The sequence below is a fragment of the Mirounga leonina genome, unplaced genomic scaffold (genome assembly GCF_011800145.1).
Source record: "Mirounga leonina isolate KUSES-001 unplaced genomic scaffold, KU_Mleo_1.0 Mir_173, whole genome shotgun sequence".
In the NCBI taxonomy this organism is placed as follows: domain Eukaryota; kingdom Metazoa; phylum Chordata; class Mammalia; order Carnivora; family Phocidae; genus Mirounga; species Mirounga leonina.
This window is the reverse complement of record NW_023270447.1, coordinates 33,427,407-33,450,412: the sequence shown is the minus strand read 5'-3', so window position 1 is coordinate 33,450,412 and position 23,006 is coordinate 33,427,407. Positions and strand designations below refer to the sequence as shown.

General features: G+C 36.5%; 1 protein-coding gene and 1 non-coding gene across 5 annotated transcripts in view; one reads left to right on the top strand and one right to left on the bottom strand.

The window, feature by feature from the left end:
- The window catches only part of LOC118019268 (serine/threonine-protein kinase TNNI3K), a 306,409-nt gene that overhangs the window by 77,155 nt on the left and 206,248 nt on the right, over positions 1-23,006 (top strand). The window lies entirely within an intron of this gene.
- On the bottom strand, positions 1,895-2,000 carry LOC118020433. Its single transcript, XR_004681874.1, has one exon. It is a non-coding gene; the product is annotated as a U6 spliceosomal RNA (small nuclear RNA).

Sequence of the window (23,006 nt, the reverse complement as noted above, 5' to 3'; positions counted from 1 at the left end):
AAGCATGCTTTTAAATCAAAAGTGAAGTTCTGAAAATGTACCTACCAGCTACAGATGTTTGAGCAATATGTCACCAAGTCTCTGTTTTGCTACATTAGAAGCAGTCAATTTGGGACAGGCTAAGTGAGCTCCCACTGCAGGTCCTGCTATGCAGGGGTTTTTTTCCAGCTTTATTAAGGTATTATTGACAAATAAAAATTGTATATATTTAAGTAGCACAACATGATGTTTTGAATATACATATGCATTGTTTAATGATTACCATAGTCAAGCTAATTAACATATTCATCACCTCACATAGTTACAATTTTTTTGTGAGGAAACAACTTGAGATCTCTTTTAGCAAATTTGAAGTGTATAATACATTATTATTAACTATAGTCATCATGTTATAACATTAGGTCTCCAGAACTTATTCATCTTCTAGCCAAGAGTTTTTATCCTCTGAATGACATCTTCCTATTTCTTCCAACCCCTCAGCCCCTGTAACCACCACTCCACTCTCTGTTACTGTGAGTTTGGTTTGTTTTTTTTTTTTTTTTTGAAGCCCATGTAAAAGTGAGATCATGCAATATTTGTCTTTCTGTGCCTGACTTAATTCACTTAGCATAGTGTCTTCTAGGTACATCCATGTTGTCACATACAGCAGGATTTCCTTTTTTTTAAAGGCTGAATACTGCTTCATTACATATGTATATCATATTTCATATATCTGTCGATGAGCACTTAAGTTGCTTCTGTATCTTGGCTAATGTGAATAATGCTGCAGTGAACTGGGAGTGTGGATACCAGTTTGAGAGAGCAACTCTATTTCCTTTGGCTGTGTACCCATCTGTGAGATCGCTGGATCATAGGATAGTTACAATTTTTAATTTTATGAGGAAACTCCATGCTGTTTTCTATAATTGCTGTTCCAGTTTACATTCCCACCAACAGCATACAAGGGTTCCCTTTTCTCCATATCCTTGCCAACACTTACTTTTTTGATTTTTGGTAATAGCCATACTAACAGGCATGAAGTAACATCTCACTGTAATTTTGATTTGAGTTTTTCTTATTATTAGTGATGTTGAGCATCTTTTATGCACATGTTGGCTATTTATGTGTCTTCTTTATAAAAATGTCTCTTCAGGTCTTTTGCCTATTTTTGTATTGGCATATTTGGATATTTTGCTATTTAGTTGTACAAGTTTTTTATGTATTTTAGATATTAATCTCTTATGAGATATATGTTTTGAAGATATTATCTCCCATTCCATAGTTGCCTTTTCATTTTGTTACTTGTTTCTTTTGTTACACAAAAACTTTTAAGTTTCATACAGTCCCCCTCATTTATTTTTGTTTTTGTTTTCTGTGCTTTTGGTGTCACATCCAAAAAGGGGAAAAAAAAATCATTGCCAAGAGCATTGTCAAGGTGGTTTTCCCCTATGTTTTCATCTAGGAATTTTATGGTTTTCAGGTCTTACATTTAAGTCTTTAATCCATTTTCAGTTGATTTTTGTGTGTAGCATAAAATAAGCATCCTTTTTTTTTTTTTCATGTGGATATCTAGTTTTCTCGACATCATTTATTGAAGAGGCTATCCTTTCCACATTGTATATTCTTGGCAACGTTGTCAAAGATTAGTTGAATACATATGAATGGGTTTATTTCTGGGCTCTTTATTCTGTCCCAATGGTCTAAATATCTGTTTTTAAACTAGTACCATATGTTTTGATTTTTATCACTTTGTAATATAATTTGAAATCAGTAAGTGTGATGCCTCCAACTTTGTTGTTCTTGCTGAAGATTGCTTTAGCTTCTGGGCTCTTTTTTTTTTTTTTTTTTAATTCCAGTATAGTTAACATATAGTGTTGTATTAGTTTCAGGTGTACAATATAGTGATTCAATAATTAAAAATCTGAATGGCTTCACAAATTTGTATGTCATTCTTGCACAGGGGAATGCTAATCTTCTCTGTACCATTCTAATTTTAGTTTATGTGCTGCTAAAGTGTGTACTATCTGGGCTCTTTTGTGGTTTCCATATAAGTTGGTTTTTTTTTTTCTTTTCTATTTCTGTTGCTATTGGAATTTTGATAGGGATTACACTGAATTTGTATACTTATTTGGGTAGTATGGACATTTTAAGAACTTTAATTCTTCCAATCCATGAACAGGGGATATCTTTGCATTTATTTGTATCTTCAGATTTTTATACAACTGGCTTTTGTATGTTCATTTTGTATGGAGCATCTCTATTGAACTATTTATTTTTTCTAACAGATTTTGGTAGGGTTTTAGGGTTTTCTAGAGAGACAAATTTTACTTCTTTCTCTCTGATTTGGATGCCATTTATTTATTTATTTATTTATTTATTTATTTATTTATTTATTTTTCTTGCTGAATTTCTCTGGTGGGACTTCCACTATTATATTGAATAGAAGTGACCATAGTAGGAATCCTTGTCTTGTTCCTGATCATACAGGAAAAGCTTTTAGCCCTTCACCATTGAGTATGATGTTAGTTGTAAACTTGTCATATATAGCCTTTATTATGTTGAGGTACATTCCCTCCCTACCTAAGTATTGAGAGCTTTTATAAGGAAGGGACACTAATTTTGTCAAACGCTTTTTCTACATATACTGATATGATCATATGATTTTTGTCCTTTATTTTGTTAATGTGGTGTATCACATTCATGGATTTGTATATGTTGAACATTCTTGCATCTAAGTGATAAATCCCACTTGATCATAATATATGATTATTTTAACATGCTATTGAATTAGGTTTGCTAGTGTTTTGCTGAGGACATTTGCATGTATATACATCTGGGATATTGGACTGTAATTTTCTTTTCTTTTAATGTCCTTATCTTGTTTTGGTATCAGGGTAGTGCTGGCCTCATAAAATTAGTTTAGAAGTCTTCCCTCTTTTGTTTTTTGGAAGAGTTTGAGAAGGATTGGTATTAATTCTTTGAATGTTCAGTAGAGTTCACTAGTGAAGCTATCTGATCCTGGACTTTTGTTTATTGGGAGGCTTTAATTACTGAATCCATTTCCTTTCTCATTATTGGCCTGTTCTGATTTTCTATTTCATCAATATTCAGTATTAGTAGGTTGCATATTCTTAGGAATTTATCTATTTATACAATTTGTTGGTATATAATTGTTCATAATAGTGTCTCATGATGTTTTATATTTCTAAGGTATCAGTTTTAATGTTTCTTCTTTCATTGCTGACTTATTTATTTGGATCTTCAACCTTTTTTTCATAATTAACCCAGCTAAAGATTTCCCAGTTTTGTTTATCTTTTTAAGAAGCCACCTTAGTCTCATTAATGTTTTCTATTGTTTTTCTAGTCTCTATTTCCTTTCTTTCTGCTCTGACCTGTCTTATTGTCTTCCTTTTGCCAACTGTGGGCTTTGTTTATTGTTCTTTTTCTAGTTTCTTGAGGTATAAACTTAGGATTTTACTTGAGATCTTTCTTTTTTGTTAATGTAGATATTTTTGTATTAACTGTCCACTTAGAACTGCTTTTGCTGCATCCCATAAGTTTTGGTATGATGTAATTCCATTTTCATTGCTTTCAAGATATTTCCCTTTTGATTTCTTCTTTGACTCTTTGGCTGTTCAGGAATATGTCATTTTATTTCCATATGTTTTTAGTTTCATGAATTTTTTTTAGTCTTACTTCTGTTATTACTTTCTATTTTCAGACCACTGTGGTCAGAACAGATACATGGTATGATTTCAGTCTTCTTAAAATTGTTAAGATTTATATTGTGACTTAACATATGAATTTTTTTGGAGAATGTTCCATGTGTGCTTGAGAAGAATGTGTGGTGCTGCTATTGGATGGAATATTTTGTGCATTTCAGTTAGGTCCATTTGGTCTAAAATGTATTTCAAGTACAGTATTTCCTTATCAATTTTTGGTCTGGATGTTCCACTCATTGTTAAAAGTGGAGTATTAAAGTCCTTTATTATTATTGAATATCTGTCTACTTCTCCCTTAAGAGCTGTTAACATTTGCTTTATATATTTAGATGCTGCAATATTGGGTGCATATATATTTATAATTATTTTATCCTCTCAATGAATTAATACCTTTATCATTATATAATGATCTCCTTTTTTTCTTGTTACAGGTTTGACATGAAGTCTATTTTGTCTGATATAAGTATAGCTACCCTTCTTGTCTTTGCTGTCTATTTGCATGGAATACTTTTTCCCATCTCTTCACTTTCAGCCTATGTGTAAGTCTATTGTAGGCAGCATATACTTGGATCTTGCTTATAATTTTAATTAAGACTTAATTTTTTTAGAGCACTTTTGGGTTTACAACAAAGTTGAGAGAAAGGTACAGGGATTTCCTATACACCCTCTGCCCCTATAGATGCATATCCTCCCACATTATCAACATAGCTCATCAGACTGGTACACTTTTTACAAAGGATGAACCTACATTGACACATCTTAATCACCCAAAGTCTGTAGTTTACCGTAGGAGTAACTGGTGATATTGTACATTCTATGAGTTTGGACAAATGTTTAATGATATAGATCCATCTTTATATCATATAGAGTGTCTTCACTGACCTAAAAATCCTCTGTGTTCTGCCTATTTATTTCTTTCCCACTTCCCACCCCTGACAATCATCAATCCTTTTATTTTCTGTATAGCTTTGCCTTTTCCAGAATGTCATATATTTGGAATTATACAGTATGTATTTTTTTAGGATGGCTTCTTTAACTTAGTAATATGAATTTAAGATTCCTCCTTGTCTTTTCAGAGCTTGATAAATCATTTTTATAGCAGTGAATGATATGCCATTGTTGAAAAGACGCTTTTGCTCCATGCTATTGCCTTTGCTCCTTTGTCAAGTATCAGTTGACTTTATTTATGTCTGTCTGTTTCTGGTCTCCCTTTTATGTTCTGTTGATCTGTCTATTCTTTTGTTATTACCATACTATCTTGATTACTGTAGCTTTAAAGAAAGGCTTGAAGTTTAGTAGCATTAGCATTACAACTTTGTTCTTCTTCAATATTGTGTTGGCTCTTCTGGATCTTTTGCCTCTCTATATAAACTTTAAAATCAGTCTGTCGATGTCCAAAAAAAAAAATTGTTGGGATTTTGATAGGGATTGCATTATATCTTCAGAAAAAGTAAGGAAGAAATGTATCTTGATCATTGAAATGGTATCTTCTTACATAAACATGAACTATTTCTCCACTTACTTAGTTCTTTGACTTTGTCAGCATTTTGTAGTTTTCCTCATATAGATCTTGTATATATTTTGTTAGATTTATACTTAAGTATTTTTTATCCTAATGTAAATGATACTGTTTTATTAATCTCAAATTTTACTTGTTCATTGTTGGTATATAGGAAAGCAACTGACTTTTGTGTACCCTGTACCTTGCAATCTTGAATAATTGCTTAATAATTCTAGGAAATTTTTGTGGATCCTTTCAGAATTTCAACTTGGATGATTATGTTATCTGTGAACATAGCTTTACAGCTTTATAGCTTCCTTCTCTATCTGTACACTTTTATTCCTTTTCTTGCCTTATTACATTAGCAAGGAGTTCTAGTAATGTGTTAAAAAGAATGGTGAGAGGGGATATTGTTACCTTGTAGTTAATCTTAGAGGGAATGCTTTGATTTTCTAATCATTCATATGATGTTAGCTGTAGGTTTTTTGTGGATAGTCTTTATCAAGTTGAGAAAGTTTCCCTCTATTCCTAGTTTTCTAAGAGTTTTTGTCATGAATGAGTGTTGGATTTTATCAAATGCTTTTTCTACATCTGTTGATATGATCAAGTGGTTTTTCTTTTTTATTCTGTTGATGGGATGGATTACAGTAAGTGGTTTCCAAATTTTGAGCCAGTCTTACATATCTAGAATAAATCCTACTTGGTAGTGGTTATAATCCTTTTTATGTTTTTTTAATTCATTTCGCTATATTTTATTGAGGATTTTCATATCTATCAGAGATATTGGTTTGTAGTTTTCTTTTTTTGTAATGTGCTTGGTTTTAGTAGTAGGGTAACACTGGCCTCATAGAATATGCTAGGATCTATTCCCTTTCCCTCTATTGTTTGAAAGAAATTGTAGAGAATTGATATAATTTCTTCCTTAAATTTTGATAGAATTCAGCAGTGAACCCATCTGGCTCTGATACTTTCTGTTTGGGAAGGTTACTAATTTTTGACTCAATTTCTTTAATAGATACAGGTCTATTCAGATCATCTATTTCGTCTTGTTTGTGTTTTGGCAGATTGTGTCTTTTGAGCAATACGTCTATTTCATCTTGATTATCAAATTTGTGGGCATAGAACTGGTCATAGTATTCCCTTACTATTTTTAAATGTCCATGGGATCTGTAGTGATATCCACTGTTTCATTTCTGATACTAGTAATTTGTGTCCTCTCTCTTTTTTTGTTAGTTAGCCTTTATCTTATGTGTATCCACTATAGGTTTTTACTTCATGGTTACCATGGGGCTTACATAAAACATCTTACAGTTTCAACTGTCTATTTAAGGTAATAACAACTCTGGTTGCACACAAAAACTACTGTTTTACTCCCCTCTGCCTCACATTTTGTTTCTGGGATGGCACAATTTACTTTTTTTATATTGTGTATCCATTAACAAATATTTGTAGGTGTAGTTATTTTTATTATTTTATTTTTATCTTTTGATCTTTATACTAAAGTTAAAATTGAATAACACACCACCATTACAGTAATAGAATATTCTGAATTTGTCTATATACTTACTGTTACTATTGAGGTTCTTTTCTTTCATATGTTTTCATATTGCTAGTTATTGTCCTTCCATTTCCTCTTGAAGAACTCCTTTTAGCAATTATTTTCAGGTAAGTCTTGGTGATGAATTTCCTCAGCTTTTGTTTGTCTGGAAAAGTATCTCTCTTTCATTTCTGAAGGACAGGCATGCTAGGTACAGTATTCTTGGCTGACAGTTGGTTTTTTTGTTTTGTTTTGTTTTATTTTTCTTTCAGCACTTTGAATATATCCTCCCACTCTCTCCTAGTCTGCAAGGTTTCTGCTGAAAAAAAAATCAATGATAGTCTGATGGGGGTTCTCTTGTATGAGATGAGATGAGTTTTTTTTTCTCTTGCTGCTTTCAGAATTCTCTCTTTGTGTTTGAGTTTTGACAGTTTTATTGTAATGTGTTTTTGTAAAGTCCTCTTTCTGTTGCATCTGTTTGAGGGCCACTGAGCTTCCTATACCTAGATATCAATATCTCTCCCCAGATTTGGGAAGTTTTCAGCCATTATTTCCTTTAAATAACCTTTCTCCCTTTTCTCTCACTCTCTCTCTCTCTTTTCCTTCTGGGACTCCCATAATGTGTGCATTTTTCTCTGATGATGTTCCATAAATCCCATAGACTTTCTTAACTCTGTTTCATTCATTTATCTTTTTGTTTCTCTAATTTGGTAATTTTAAATAATTCTTTTTCATATTACAGATTCTTCTACTTGATTAAATCTGCTGTGGATGCTATGTATTGCATTTTTCATTTCATTTGTTGTGTTCTCCAGCTCCAGAATGTCTGTTTGGCTCTTCTTTATAAATTCCATCTTTTTTTGGAACTTCTCCTTTTGTTCATGTATTGTTTTCCTGATATTGTTGAATTGTCTATCTATGTTCTCTTGTAGCTTGCTGAGGTCCTTAAAACAATTCTTTTTAATTCTTTGACAATTCATAGATCTCTATATCTTTGTAGTCAGTTACTGGAAAATCACTATATTCCTTTGATAGTGTCAAGTTTCCTTGATTTTTTTCTGTTTCTTATAGCCTTGCATTGATGGGTGCACACTTAATGGAGCAGTCACTTCTAGAATTTATTAACTGCTTTAGGTGGAGAAAGACCTTCATCCACAGGTGAGCATGAGGGTGCCAGCTGGGTGTAGTGTAGCAGTGCCAGCTCTAAGGAGGGCTTAGCTGGATATTCTTCTTGTAGCTTTGTCAACTGAGGTCAGCATTGATGAAGATTGTAGGAATTCTTAGCAGCCAAGTTGGCCAAGATGGCTCTGCCATCCTAGGTAAGGGTGCTTGCTGAGTGCCTATGGAGCTTGAGCCTAGAGAATGGACATATGCCAAGCAACCATGGCTCTGAGGTTTGAGGTACAGACTGCTCACTGTGGCTGTGGCTCTGGAGTCTAAGGTACAGAGGCTTATGGTGCTGCAGCAGGTCTGGAGAGCAGGCATGTGTAGAGCAGCTGGTGCTCTGGAGTTCCGGACATGTCCAGGGTTGATGGAAGGGGCAGCTTCTGTGCCAGGGTGGTGCAACAGCAGTTCCTTCTGGGGTGGGGGTTGTGCATAGCAACATCTCCTTCTCCAGGTGTCTTCAGTGACAGTGGCTGTTGGTTACCTTGGTGGCCAAAGCTGCTAGTGTCCTTTGTGGAGCCGGCCACTGAAGTCCACACCAGCAAACATTATGGGTTCTCCACTGTGAAAGCCGAGGGAGTCTGTGGCTGCCCTCAGCTTCAGTGGCTGTTGAGATACTCAGAGCAAAGGCTACTGGGGTCCTCCGCAGTGCAGAACACTGGAGACCATGGTGGCATTCTCTGTATGGCTGATACTGATAGCCTTTGACCTTCTTTGCTCCTAGCCATCTCTAGACATCTCAGCTATGCCAGTGTTGTTAATCTCCACTTTTCATCCCATTGTGTTGCTACAGGTTCTTAATTGAACTCTTGGGCTCTCCCAGGGCTATTTCCTTCATAGATAACTCATTGGGTTTTGTGGGTTTTTTGTTTGTTTGTTTGTTTTTTGTTTTTTGGAGGGTGGGGAGGCAGGAGGAGAAAGCCTGGTATCTCTTACTCTATCATCTTGACGATATCATTCCCAGATGCTCCTTCACTAACAATTCTGAGTATCTTCTAAGGAGATAGCTGACTATATGTAGCATCATGAAAAATCAACTCTCCTTTCTAGCCCACACATATCTGCCATGCCTCCTATTTGAATTTTGTGACATGATCCCTCTATTCACTTAGCTTCAATGATGGAGCACCTCCTTCTGGCTGAGAGGATAAAAGGTAGCCAAGTGTAAAGTCTCTACCATCTTACTGTACTTTCTATTGTTACTTACAAACGAAGTAGGGCTAACCTTTAGACAACTGTAAATCACCTGGTCCCCTGTTAAACATTGTATCTTTTCAGGATAGAAATTTCAAATTATAGGTTAGCTTGTTACTGGATAAATTCTTTTTTTTAATCTCAAGATGCAAGATTCATTGTCTTTGAACTATGTTATACAGTAAATTTAGAGCTGTTTGATACTTGAAAACATAACTTTTAATCATTGTTCTTCTTTCACAAATGTGGAGCAATTTAGGAGTTAAACTGAATTATTCTAATAAGTTTTCAGTTCTCATAACCAGATAAATTAATTCAGAAGTTGTAGGCTTCTAGCTGTCAGGGAAAAAAATCTATCACACACGGTGAAGACTTCTTTTTTCTTTTCTTTTTTTAAAATTATTACTTAATTAGTTTCCCTCATAGTAAAAAAAAAAAAAAGTCATTAGTCCAATTATAAGTCCCCTTGGTTCCAGTGACCTAGGATTAGATATATTACACCCCCTAGTTTTTCTATGAAAAATAGCTAAAAATATATTAACACAGAAGAATATAATACCTAACACATGACAAAGTAGATGCAAGCCCTTCTTTCCATAATAAACTCCCAGAGCACATTTTATGAAGGTATCAAGGGCAATAAATTGTTTTTAATATAATTAGGAAATTTCTGTTATCTGGACCAAATTTGAGGTTTCTTTGTTCTTAGGATATTTCATCATGTAAATGGGAGTAAGTCTTGCCATGGATCTGAAAATGAAATTTTTGTCTCTTTGTTCAAGTGTCTCCTCTGAATACTGAAATTTTGTGCACAGGAAATTCTCTGCCTTTTACATAAAGGTCTTTGCTAAACGACAAATACAAAATATTTTGTGTAGGTGTGTGTTGTGAAGGAATTTACAAACTTCACAGCATTCTGGCCCACTCATGAGTAACTGAAAGATAAACTATGAATCTTTGCCTCTCTAACTTTATGAAATTAACAGCCTTTGATAACCTCTGTTATTTCCATTTCATATTGTATGTATTAAGATTGTATGAGTTTTCTGTTCCCTAGTTCTTTTAAAAGATGAACAGCTTTTCTGGGGATATATTATTATTATACTTCTTGTGTTTGAAATTTACATATGTTTATTCATTCATTTATCTTTTTTTAATTTATGAAGCATATGGCCATAAAAAGAAAGTCAGGAGGGAGATGTAAATACAGAGAACTTGTGGAACCTCTCTTTTACAGATTATTAAAAATAGGATAAATCACCATCAATCTCACTTGTTGTAAGTAGTCACCTGCCTAAGAGACCAAAAGCTGGAGGTCCTTCTAGCTTCTCAGTGATCCTCTATCCTAAGGTATACATGTCCTACAGTGTATGGCATTGTCTGGTTTGGGTCCAGGGAGACACATTTATGTAAGATACAAGGCTATCACAGAATTTTTTCACAGACTTGTAGTAGAGATTAGTTAAGGACAAATAAAACATAAGGAAAAAAGAAACAAGGTGTCTCCTACTGAGGTTATTTATGACTGGTCTTCCTGCCATTGCAGGTTTACTGAAAGATGGTGATGAGGTCTTATACATTTTCAATCCAAATAAACATAAGGAATTTAAATTATGTAATGAGGACAAATTAGAATAAGAGATCGATTTCTGATTATTCCAGACTGTTTTCTAATTGGCAAAGTGTCTAAGCTAACACTTATCAAATGGTATTTTTTGGCCATTTCTGTCTTCATCATCACCTTGATGGGAGGATTAGAAAAAAAAAGGGGCACCCGGGTGGCTCAGTCAGTTAAGTGTCTGCCTTCAGGTCAGGTCATGATCCTGGGGTTCTGGGATGGAGCCCTGCATTGGGCTCCCTGCTCAGTGGGGAGCCTGCTTCTCCCTCTCCCTGCCCCTGGCTCATGCTGTCTCTTGCTCTCACTGTCTCCCTCTCAAATAAATAAATAAAATCTAAAAAGAAAAAGAAAAAGAAAAAGAAGATACCATGATATTTAGCCATTTCACTAGTCACTGATTAGAAGTTTCAAATAGGAGAAATGGGGAATCTTAATGAAAATGAGAGTCAGGGATTATTTGTGTATTTCCCAGCTTTGCTACTGTCTCCTCTATTATTGTTCCTATTCTCCTTGCCTCAGTTTCTTAGCCTCTGCCTTCCTAGCTCATCCCATTGGACCACCTGAACTCTCCAGAGAAGATTTAATTCTGCTTTAGGACTAACTAATCTGGACCTAAGCAGATAGTATTCAAAAGCCTCAGGCACATTTTACCTGGTCTCTTCCTATGAAATTGAGAATCTTTCTCTCTCCTGGACCCTAGAGCCTAGTATTTCTATAGCCTTTATATGTTTGGAACTTCTTTTACCTTTCTCTTGGATAGCTCCTATATAGCCTTCTAAGCAATATTCAATATAGGCATTATCTCTTTGGAAAAGTCACTCCCCCAGTTCAGTGCCTCATCTTTGCCCCATAATACCAGGTTTATTTCTAGCATACTTTTCTCACTATATTGATATCACATGTTTATTTGTCTCTCACCTTAGACAATAAATTCATTAAATCCAGGACCAGGCATCTGTGTTTGTCTCCTAAGCTTGGCACAGAGTAGACATTAGGTACTTATAAAGGAATGACTGGCTGACTCAGTCTGAAATTGCCCTGGAATCCCAATTTCCTCACACCAATTTTCAGGTCTAGCCTTCTGTTTAGGCTCCTCCTTTCCTATCTCCATCTTGTCAGACTTCTTTCTAAGCCTTCAGTCCTGGCTTCTAAAGCCTCACTGAGGTTAACTGGTTGCCCAAGGGATAATAATCTGCCTGCTGGATTATATTAGTGTCCTAAGAACTCCCAAATACTGAGCTTTCTCCACAAATTCAGCCCCAGTGAATGAGTTGCTCAATGGAGCTAGACTTGCCTTACCTTTAAATGTGGCACCAGGCATGATTTGGATGCCCTGCATCTCACTGTCTGCTCTATCTGGTAGGAAGCTACTCTCTCTACCCTGTTGATAGAGTTGATGCTCTAACCTGAGAGCCAAAGAAATGAATATTTATGAAGGATTTACTTTAGTCAGGTCTTTTGCTTATTTTTTTATTATGCCATTTAATTTAATCATCACATAGATTTATTGAAGAAACTGAGGCTCAAAGAGATGTTAATTTGCACCAAATCATACAGCTATTAAGAGTCAGAGTCTAAATTTTTACCCAAACTGGCTGACTACAAAAACTGAGCTCTTAATCAATTTTCTGTATAGCCAATGAGAGGGGACCTATGGAAAGCTTCCTCAAAGAAGCTAACAGGAGAAAGTCTATTGTTTCTGTATATTCTTTAGTATTTCCACTTATATTCTATCGTATTTCCACTTCTACATTTGGCTTTGTTCTTATTTTTAAGGTTATGCCCAAGATTCCTCACCAATAAGACAATTTTTTTTGAGGAGTGCCTGGGTGGCTCAGTCGTTAAGCGTCTGCCTTCAGTTCAGGTCATGAACCCAGGGTCCTGGGATCGAGCCCCACATGGGGCTCCCTGCTCGGCGGGAAGCCTGCTTCTCCCTCTCCCACGCCCCGTGCTTGTGTTCCTGCTCTCTCTGTGTCTCTCTCTGTCAAATAAATAAATAAAATCTTTAAAAAAAAAAAGGCAATTTTTTTTGGAAATTATACTTTCCATTATCTGTTTTTCATCTGTCCTTGGTGAAAGGCTAGAGTGCTAAGGATGTATTTCAGAAGAACTATAAAAGCAAGAAAAATTTGTTTTTCAAAACTTTTCAAGATAAATGTTTTCTTGATCAATTCTGGTTAGAGCTTATTTTCTATAGCACTGAAAATATTTTTTTAACTCAGTACAAGAAAATTTTGTTAAAAATATTTACCACAATGAAGTGTCACTTTTTTTTTTTTTTTTGTCATTTGTTTCTATCTTATTTGTTGCTGTATCATTTGCTTCAGCTGCTATCTTAGGACCTAAAGATTTTTGATTCTACCTATTGCTTTCTTCTTTGTTCAGAAATTTTTATATTATCAGTTTGCTTAAAGGTTGAACTAGTTAATTTACTTGGATTAGCCATCTTTACTGATTATGCAATTTGCAGATCTCAACAACAACAAAAATGGAGCCCCTTGTTAAAAAAAGATAGGGATGGGCGCCTGGGTGGCTCAGTCGTTAAGCGTCTGCCTTCAGTTCAGGTCATGATCCCAGGGTCCTGGGATCGAGCCCCGCATCGGGCTCCCTGCTCGGCGGGAAGCCTGCTTCTCCCTCTCCCACTCCCCCTGCTTGTGTTCCTTCTCTTGCTGTGTCTCTCTCTGTCAGATAAATAAATAAAATCTTTAAAAAAAAAAAGAGTCTTTTAAAAAAAGAAAGATAGGGATAACTTCAAGATAGCAACAGCAGAGCATTAAAACAAGCATGGGGCCATTCTTAGTATGGGATACTCTGTGACTGTCTAGGTTGCACATCATGGTGTTTTCCCTAGTTCTCATACAATTTCATAACTATTACTGAAAATATTCTTCGCAGGAAAATTATCAAAATCACAATTAAATAAAATACTGAGAGGGAAAAATTCATATATTTTTACTGGATTTACTATTACTTATATATATATATATACATATATATATGAAATATTTTCCATTTTCTCTAATTTGGTTAGAATTGAGGGTGGGGAGGAAAGTGTGTTTAATTAAATAATAATAATAATGACACTCCACAGCCTCTGAAGCTATAGGCAATATGTTGCTAGAGCTTTGAAAAATTATTTATGTTGTTCATAGTTTATACTTGAGAAATAGGTTAAAGGAAATGAAAGCAATTTGAAATTTGTGTTTTAGGTCTCTACCTCATTGCTTGTCCAATCATGTAAGAATTACAAGATGCCTTTTACTAAACCTGCACTAATTGTGACCAAAACACAAGCATATTGAAGGATATTTCTGGAAAGGAGGCAAAGTCATTGGAATTTCTCTGTTGTATGAATGCTGTATATACTCCATGATTTGCATACAAATTGTTCATGGAAAGAAATTAAGTTGCTTTGATTTAGTAATGAAAATTTGACACATAGTGAAAGAGAGCCCATAACAGCAATTTTGCAAGTAAAGGTTTCTTTAGAGAAGAAAAAGTAATCAGAGATAGTGAAGACTCCATTACTGGCCTAGTTTAAATACTATTTCTGAGCGTCGTATTTTAAAACATTATATACTTTCAGCCCAGCAAAGAACCACTAGAGAATGAATAATGTATTTATTGTGTATTTAAAATTTATCAAGTATTCCCAAGCACAAAAAAAAAATGTATTATTATTGCATATTTCAGTCAGCCAATTAATGCCTACATTTATATATTACAATGTTAGTAAACTGGACTGAGACTTGTGGTAAATACTGTAGCTTAGTTCTCTCGGTACATTTTTGACAAATATGACCGAGTTTTAGTTAATTTTTTTCTTATTTTAAATTGGATTTATAAGGAAACAAGATAACTTGCCCCATTATTATTGCTTTCCTAGAGGCAATTTTGCAACTATGATTATAAATAAACTTCTATTATCTAGTCTTATTTCCCAAAAGACAAGAAAAAAAATACATCATTTGTTTTCCCTTGTGTGAGTTTCATAGTTTCTGGCAATATGCAGACCTTAAGAGTTCCTGTTCCTTGTTTAGACTTTTTAAAGTTTATCTTGACTTTCAGAAGTTTTCTTTTGTTCTTCTACAAGTTTTTCTTCAAGAATATTTATAGTGTAGAAGACATAAAAGTTAACTAGGGAAGAGCAAATCAAGTTGGTCAATATTTATTGAGCATGTATAGGTTAGTTGTAATAGAAATTGAAAAAAAGTATAAAATATAGCTTTAAATATCACCTGGGTGCTTACAACCTGTTAAAGAACTAAAAAATTGGAACATAATAATATACATTCATTCTTTCACTCAACTAATCAACAAATATTTATTGAGGAACTAATAGGTTTCAAGATCTATGTTTGATACTGGTAATTTAATAGTGAGCAGAATTATATATATTTCCTAGCCTCACAGGGTTTACAGTCTAGTGGAAAAGACAGGAAATCAAATAATCAGACAAACACGCATAAAATTGCCATTGTGATAAGAGCTATGAAGATCACCAATGGCACCATGCCTAAAAGAGGGTAATTTGGTCTCCCTTCTACTGTTTTCCCCTCAACCTGTTCTGACAAGGCAGCCTGAGTGAATCTTTTAAAATATGTATCAGATCATGTCACTCCTCTGATCTGCCCAAAAAGCCTCCCATATAATTCAGAGCAAAAATACTCATTTTCTACCTAACTGTAATTCCCCATTCTATTCTTATTCATTCATCATCAACCTTAAGTTCCTTAGTAACTATCTTACTTTCTTATCCTAAGATCCTGGTTCAAATGTAATTTTATCAGTAAGTTCTTTCCAGATCATCCTATTTTTGAACTGAAACCTCACCTCTCTGATATTCTAATCTCTTCCCTCCTTTATTTTTTTCCAGCACTTATCACTGTATAACAGCCTGTTGTTTATTTAATTTGTTTTACTGTCTGTTTTCCGTACTAAAATATCAGCTCAAAAAAGACAGATTTTGTTGTTGTTTTCTCTCCATTATCCTCTGTTCCTAACACTGGGCCTACCTGGCACATAGTAGACACACAATTAATATTTGTTGAATGAATATGTCAATAGTCATGGAAGTTGGGAGAGAATCTCTGAGGAACTAATAATTTGGCTTATAACTCAAGGACCTAAGTAGATGTTAATCGAGTAAAGAGAGGAGAGCTGAGATGGTGGCCAAGTAACAGAACCCTAGGCTGGTCTTGTCCATGGAACACAAAGAGGTAACTATCAAATCACCCTAAATACCCCAGAAATCAGCCTGAAGACTGACAGAACAAACTCCACAACTAAAGGGAGAGAAGAAGACTCATCGAAGAGGCTAGGAAGGGCAGAGAAGTGGTCTGGGGGAGAAAGGGATCAGAACTGCTGCTGCGGAGAAGAAGCTGCGGTCACAGAAGCGAGGGAGAGAGAGACAGAGGAGCACAGAGGGGAACCCACAGGGAGAACATTTCCCCAAAGCCATTTGCTGGGAAAAAGAGAGGGGCTGAGTTTTGTGAGTTCTTTCAGCCAGTGGGGCTTCAAGCCTGGAGTTTGAAAGGTCGGTGCTTTTGGCTGGCCCAGAGCCCTAAGGGCTCTGCCCTATTCCTGCAGAAAAGGCAGGGAAACACCCCAGTGGCAGACAGCATGGGAAAAGCCATCTGAAGAGTGCCTGTAGCACAAGGCAGGGATATGACTTGCCCTTCTTGGAGGAGTTGCAGAGAGGTAGTACTGGAGACACCCTTCTGGGCACACAGGAGCCCGCTGGTGACATTTCTCTCCTGGTCCCTCAGCAGAAACACAGATGCACCAGCAGGAGGCAGTCCTGGGCCTGCAGAGGCTGCCTCACTCGCTTCCACCAAACCCCACTTCCCCGCACTCTGGTGAGACTGTCTTTCCGGGTCAAGCTTGCCTCAGTCCCAGCGCAGTGAGGCCCTGGTCTTCTGGGTGATGACCAGCGCAGGCCCCTGCCCACATCATGTCCCTAAAGCCTGGAGTTTAAAAGTCAGCAGGCTTGGCTGGGATAGAAGCCGCAGGACGCTGTGCCTCTCTTGGTGAGGAGGCAGGCCCACAAGCCAGGGGCAGATGGCCTGGAAACAGTGTTCTGGGACACACCTGGGGAGATGAATTGTTCTTCTCAGAGTGCTTTCCTGAAAGGCAGCCGGCTCGGAGACTGCTCTCCGGAGACAAAGGAGGTGGCCAGTGCCATTTTCCTCCCCTACCCATCAGCATCAACACAGAGCCACCTGGGGCGGGCGGTAAGAGCACAGGGAGGACATGGGCTGCCCAACCTGCCCAGGCCAAGTCCCATGCCCTGGTGCTCCGGCGGTGCTGCCCTTCTCGGTCAAGCCTGCCTCAGTCCCAGAGTGACCGGCCCCTTGCCCAGAAGAGCAGCACAAGCCCCGGCACAGACCTCAGCCCCTGACTAGAGAGTTCTGCGGGGCTGCAGTTCGAGTGCGGGTAGCGTCAGGTCCCATTTCACAAGCAGAGCAGAGCACACCTAGTCCAAACTGGCCACATTTACAGCCAGGGACCAAACACTGTCCACAGCAGGCCGGGGGAGCCTCTGCAGATGACCGACCTAAAGACTAGAGCATCCAAACCACAGCAGGGCACACGCAGCCCACACCAGAGACGCTTGCTCAAGTGCCAGACACTGGGTATTACATTCCCTCTTCTTCATTAAGCCATTTCTCTCCAAAGTGGGAAACAGACTTTTCTTGCACCCAGAAGAAGGCAGAGACTTAGACAAAAATGCCAAGATGGAGGAATTCATCCCAAATGAAAGAACAAGATCAAGTCATGGCCAGAGATCTAAGTGAGACAGATAGAAGTAACATGCCTGATGGAGAATTTAAAGCAACAATCCTAAGGATACTCACTGGGATTAAGAAAAGAATGGAGGACTTCAGGGAGGCCCTTACCACCGAGATAAAAGGGTTAAAAAAAAATCAGTCAGAAATGAAAAATATAATAACTGAGATGGGAAACAGGCTTGAAACAATGAACACGAGGATGGAAGGAGCAGATCTCTCCATAGACACTTGGCAAGCTAGAAGGGAGTGTCATGATCTATTCAATGTGCTGAATGGGAAGAAAACTCTGATCACAAGTGGTAAGATTTCATTTTTTTGGTGGTTGAGCAATATTCTATTGTCTGTATATACCACATCTTCTTTGTCCATTCGTCTGTCAATGGACATCTGGGCTCTTATCATGGTTTCGCTATTATGGATGTTGCTGCTGTAGACACTGGGGTGCAGGTGCCCCTTCTGATCACTATGTTTGTATCCTTTGGGTAAATGCCTAGTGGTGCAGTTGCTGGCTCATAGGGTAGCTCAATTTTTCACTTTTTGAGGAACCTCCATACTGTTCTCCAGACAAATGTGGAAATTAAGAAACAAAACAGAGATCATAGGGGAAGGGAGGGAAAAATAAAATAAGACGAAAACAGGAAGATAAACCGCAAGAGACTCTTAACTATAGGAAACCAACTGAGGGTTGCTGGAGGGGAGAAGGGTGGGGATAACTGAGTGATGGGCATTAAGAAGGGTACTTGATGGAATGAGCACTGGGTGTTATATGCACCTTGATGAATCACTAAACTCTACCTCTGAAACTATTAATACACTATATGTTAATTAATTGTATTTAAATTAAAGAGAAAAAAAAAGAATGGGAAAAAACCTTCAGCCAAGAAGACTATCCAGGAAGGGCACCATTCAGAATCGAAGGAGAGATCAAGAGTTTCCCAGACAAAAAAGCACTAAAGGAGTTTGTGACTACTAAACCAGATCTTATTATTATTGTCAAATGGTGTTCTTGTGAGATGTCATTTCCCGTTCTATTACTTTTTGGATGGTAATTATTACATAGAATGCCATCTTTTTTTGTTTTGTAGAATCCATTTGTTTTTCTGTTACCTAATAAAATTCTTTCTCTACATACAAAACAAAAAAGTAAAGAGAGGAAGAAGTAATAATAGTAGCAGTGATAGTAATAACAGTTACCTTCAGTGCTGTGAACTAAGTAGTTTACATTATTAACTCTGAATCCTTAAAATAACCCTCCAAAATATGTAAAATCGTTATCTCTCATTCACAAATGAAAGGTTGAGACGGAGTTTTCCAGGCAGAGGAAATTGTATGTGTAAAAGCTTTCTGACTGTAGAAAATATGGCGAGGAGACAGTAAAAGAGTGTGTATCTGGAACTAAGAGAGACCTAGGGGATATGGTGGGAAAAGAAGAAAAAGATTAGGGGTCAGGTAACCAAGGGACTTATTTGTAGTGTGACAACATATTCCTGATGCCTCAGGAAAGTCCTGGTCTATGCCTGTTGGCTTGATGTAATTAAGTGTAATTAATTTTTATTCAAAATTTCCCTAGGTTGGATGATAAACTGAGTTAAGAAGGTCTGTCTCCTAAGAGTAATGAGAAGCCATTAAGAAGTGGTAATGTGATCAGATTTCCATTCTGAGAAAATAACTTTAGTTGAAAGGTTAAACATAAACTAAATGAGAAGAATTTATGCGGGGAGATGTATCAGGAGGCAATAATCTATAAGATTGCCTGATTGTGGGTGGTATTAGTAAAGATGGAGACAAGAACAGAGTTGCAAAATATTTAGAGAGTAAAATCAAATTATTTGGGTTATGGCTTACATATGAAGGGAGTTTAGGGGAAGATGGTGTGAACAAAAACTTCTAGGTTTCTGGTGTCAGCAACTGAATAAAGGATTTCCAGTTCATTATGATGGAGAACAATGGAAGACTATAGTGTGTAGTTGGAGGCAGAATGGAAAGTGAAAGTTTGAAGATCAGTAAGTGTGAAATTTTAAAATGTTCATTTCATGATAAATTATCAGATAAGGTCTCCAGCCTGTGAGTAGTATTTACTATTTGGATCTGCCACAGTGTTTATCTATCCACTCACTGATGGACATTTACATTTTTTCCAGTTTTTAGTGATTATAAGGAAATCTGCAATGACATGTATGAACATATACTTTTTTTTTAAACATTTTATTTATTTATTTGAGACAGAGAGAATGAGAGAGAGAGAGCACATGAGAGGGGAGAGGGTCAGAGGGAGAAGCAGGCTCCCTGCCGAGCAGGGAGCCCGATGCAGGACTCGATCCCAAGACTCCAGGATCATGACCTGAGCCGAAAGCAGTCGCTTAACCAACTGAGCCACCCAGGCGCCCCTGAACATATACTTTTATTTATCTTGGGCAAACATCTAAGAGTCGAATAGCTGGATCATCTGATAGGTTAATATATAACTTTTTAAGAAATTAAAAAACTGTCTCCAAAGCGTTTGACCTTTGACAAACTGTAGTACTATTTTACATTCCTATCAGCAGTGTATGAGAGTTCCAATTTCTCCATATCTTCACCGACACTTAGAATATTCCAGTCCTTTTTATTTTAACCTTTGTAATACGTGTGTGGTGATATTTTATTGTGCTTTTAATTTACATTTCCCTAGTGGCAAGTGATTTAGGAATGTTTCCATATGCTCATTTGACATTTATTTTGGTGTAGTTTTCTTCTTTCTTATATTGTTTATTGAGTTTCTTGCATCTATGGGTTTGCAGTTTTCATTAACTTTGGAAGATTTTCTGCCATTATTTCTTTAATTTTTTTTTCTGTCTCCCCTCCAATTACATACACATTAGGACGTTTGGTGCTGTCCATAACCTCAGTGATGCTCTTTTCATTTTTCTTACATTCTCTTTTCTCTCTGTATTTCATTTTGTACAGTTTCTATTGTGATATCTTCAAGTTTAGTAATCTTTTCCTCTGTAATGTCTAATATGCTGCTAATCCCATCTAGTGCATTTTTATCTCACATGTTATAACTTTCATCTCTAAGAAATTTGATTTTGGTCATTTTTGTATCTTTCATGCCTCTACTTAGCTTCCTTATATGGAAGTTATATGGAATAGTTTCAAAAACTATTTTATTGTTTTTTGAACATTCTAACATTTGTATCAATTTGGAGACAGTTTTGATTGATTATTGTCTCTTTTCATTATAAGTCATATTTTCCTACCTCTTGACATTCCTGTTAATTTCTGATTGGATTCCAGATATTATGAATTTTATGTTGTTAGGTGGAAAATATTTTTAAATTTCTATATATAGTCATAAGACAACCCTTCCAATTCTACTGGCATGCAATTAACTTACTTGGAAATAATGTGGTCCCTTTAGGTCTAGCTTTTAAAATGGTAGGACCAGAACAGTGCTCAATGTAAGGCTAATAACCAACTTTAGAGAGAAGTCTCTTACTTTACCCAGTGTCCCATGAATCATGAGGTTTTTAGTCTGGTTGGTAGGAGTAAGCATTAACCCTGGACTTGTGTGAGCACTGAGAATTATTATCACTACTCTTTTTTTGTTGGTTCTTTTCCCAGTCAGTAGTTTCCTCACATGCACACACTGATCAATGCTCAGATTAATCCTCTAGGAGGGCTCTCTGCAGATCTTTGTACCTCTCTTTGTGTAGCTCTCTTGTCTTAGGTACTCTGTCTTATAAACTCTAGCCACATAGGTTTCTCCAGACTAGTCTCTATTACTGTATATTGGATGCAAGAGGAAGTCTCGAAGTAGCTTTTTTAAAGTGCGTATTTATAGTATCAGTGATTTGGGAAGATTATCTGTAATGAATTCTTTCTATGAGCCTCAGTGTTACTCTAAAGTTACCAGGATATTTAATCACATGTCTTGATAATTAGTTCAATGAGTCTAGAGATGTAAGGAGATTTCATGAAGCTAGTAAACTTTGATACAGATTTTAAAGAAATAGTAGAATTTGGCAAGCATATGTTCTGTGCTAGGTACTATTGGATTATCAAATATATTTGAGAGATAAATGAATGAACTGATTGATCTTCTCTTTTCTGTTTAGCAAACTCCTACTTCAAGTCCCAAGTCTACATTTCTCCTCTATAACTTTTCTATCTTCCCCCGACTGAGTTTATAACTTGTACCTTCTTTCTATTGTTATGATACCCCATACTTTATCTCCATTAAGTCCGTAATTACCTTATATCATAATTACTTCATTTTGTTTCTTCCACTAACCTATATATTGCTTTTGAGCAATTAATTTATCTTTGACCCCAGAACCCAGCAGAGTGCTTAGAATACCTAGGTGTTTAAAAATATTTGTTGATGTGAACTGTTGCTCCTCTTTTGAAATTCACAAGTATGATGAATCACAGACCTGTACCCCTGAAACAAATAATACATTATATGCTAATAAAAAAATAATAATAAAATTCACAAGTAGACAGTAATGTAGAAGTCAGTTCTGACCTGGATGTTTTCAGTGATGAACTGAGAGGCACAATAGTATATTAGCTAACTATTGCTATGTAAAAAATTATCCCAAAACTTTGTGGCTTAAAACAACAAACTTTTATTATTTTGCAGTTTCTGTAGTTCAGGAATTTCAGGGCACCTTAGCTGGGTCCCCTGACTTAGGGTCTTTCACAAGGTATCAGGTGGGGCTCTAATTATCTCAAGGACCAAAAGGAAGAGAATCCACTTTCATGCTCACTCGCATAGATGTTGGCAGGTTTAGATCCTTTCTAGCTGTTAGCCAGAGACATCAGTGCCTTGCCATGTGCTCCTATGCATAAGAAAGCTCACAGTAAGACATCTGGCTCCCATCAGAGAGAGTGATGGAGAAATCTAGAGTAGGCAAATAAGATAAAGTCACAGTCTTTTTGTAACGTTATCTTGTAAGTGACATTCCGTAACTTTTACTATATTCTTTTCATGAGAAGTGAGTCATTAGGTCAATCCCACACTCAAGGGAACTATTTGACCTCATGTATAGCCAATACCACTTATATTTTCTCCAAGACAATAACAAATAAATACAGAAATGGATTCATAGAGGGTTATGTATTCTGTATGAAAGATATGGACTCTGTTAACCCAGGAAATTTGGCATGATGCCAAACTCATGTTCTTTGGCCCAGTTTTCTCCTCAGAGCAGAGGATCCAACAAGTAGATGTGATGTCAATTTTATTCCCCAAGAACTAGTAGCTCTTTTTTTGTGGAACAATGATTTCCAGTATGAATTCTCTGGATGTCTAAGGTTCTAGTGGTACCTCAGACGTCATATAGGGAGAGAGGGAGGAGTGCTAGGGCCATGTCCCCTACCACCAGGTGCCACCCAACCCAATTCTATCATGTTACTTATGCTGAATTCTCAGTTCATAAATACAAGTTTGAAAAAATACTGTTTGAAATGTCTCAAAAACTGGGATCCTAGAGCAATGGTTTCTGGCTCTAGTAGT